The following is a 1422-nucleotide window of genomic DNA, read 5'->3' as shown; positions in this document are numbered from 1 at the left end:
AAATTATTATTATTTTTTTTAGTTTTCTATATAATTNTATATATCTCTTATATGTAAGTTATCTCAAAGAAAATGAGACAACAAGCATTATGTACCTGATGATATTATCCTGGCTTTAATCCTTGCACGTTACAAGGGTATGAAATGTTCGGTTGTACCAGAACTTAGGCCCTCTTTACCGCATATATGTATATAAATTATTATTATTTTTTTTAGTTTTCTATATAATTTTTTGTTTATAAATTACACATGTCTTGAAAATTTAATACCTTCATGGAAAGAAAGGGAAAATTTCAGATCGATATTTCCTAAACTGAGGTCCTAGTTCACGTAAATASTGACGTATTGGGTCTAAGCAACTGCTCACTAGAATAAATGAAATAGCTATCGGATAATTGGTTCATAAGAATTTTTGAGTGGAAAAGTTCATTTTTGAAATAAAAAAACGTTTTAATGTAAAAATGCCGCTGATTCYAAAAAGTGATCAGACAAGTGTAAATAAACTTACCCATAAAGAGATTTTTTCGACATTCTGTGCAAAGTGAATGTCGTGTGAGATTATAATTAAGACAATGTCTTTGTCTGAAATTAATTGAAACAAGGACAAATTACTTGATGCTCTTTGGAGAGGCTCAGGTTACTATTTAGAAGCAAAACAAAAGTGTTCAACAGAAAAGGAATAAAAATTACCCTCGATCTTAAGTAACTCATTTTGATGAAAAAATTTTTTTTCTTTAAAATGTCTATTGTTATGTGTACATCCATACATATGCAAGTTTCTGTTAAAAATAACTCCAGTTTTTATCGACTTTCGCTTAAAAAGGTGCGAGGTCAATTGCCCACAACCCAATGACACCATTTGGTTTTTACTATTTTTATACGATTTTAAAACTTTATTTCTCAAGATGAAAATAAACAATATAATTTTTTGTATTTTACTTTTTTTTGCAAATTTTACATAATTTCAATAAAATAAGTTTTATTTATGATTAAAAATGTAATATAGTTGAATGTTGTATTCTTTTTGTTCTTATCTGCATTATTTTTCGCCGTTTTAGGGGTTCTGTTTTCTGTTTTTGTTTTTGTGTTTGTTATTTTACTTTTACTTTATTGTTTGAATCTAAAGTTGTCACTTTCCTTGGGTAAATACAACTTATGCATGTATGTATAATTTCTTTACATGTTTTCTACATATTCCAAATATTCAATTTTGCTTACTTACAAACTTTGAAGCGACCAAGTTTTCGCTTAATCTATGTGTACAAATGTGTTGTGCTTGTGTGTGTTTTCGTGTCCACAATGAACATTTACAATTCAATGAAGATGCAAAGACGAGCATCCAAACTAAAACTAAACTAGTTCCATGGCAACCAAGAATKAATTGTCTTATTAAAAAATTTGTATTTTCAAGTTCAATTTCAG

Source organism: Bactrocera latifrons, unplaced genomic scaffold (assembly GCF_001853355.1).
Source record: "Bactrocera latifrons isolate USDA-ARS-PBARC rearing strain unplaced genomic scaffold, ASM185335v1 scaffold_676, whole genome shotgun sequence".
Classification (NCBI taxonomy): domain Eukaryota; kingdom Metazoa; phylum Arthropoda; class Insecta; order Diptera; family Tephritidae; genus Bactrocera; species Bactrocera latifrons.
Note: the sequence above shows the minus strand (reverse complement) of the source record.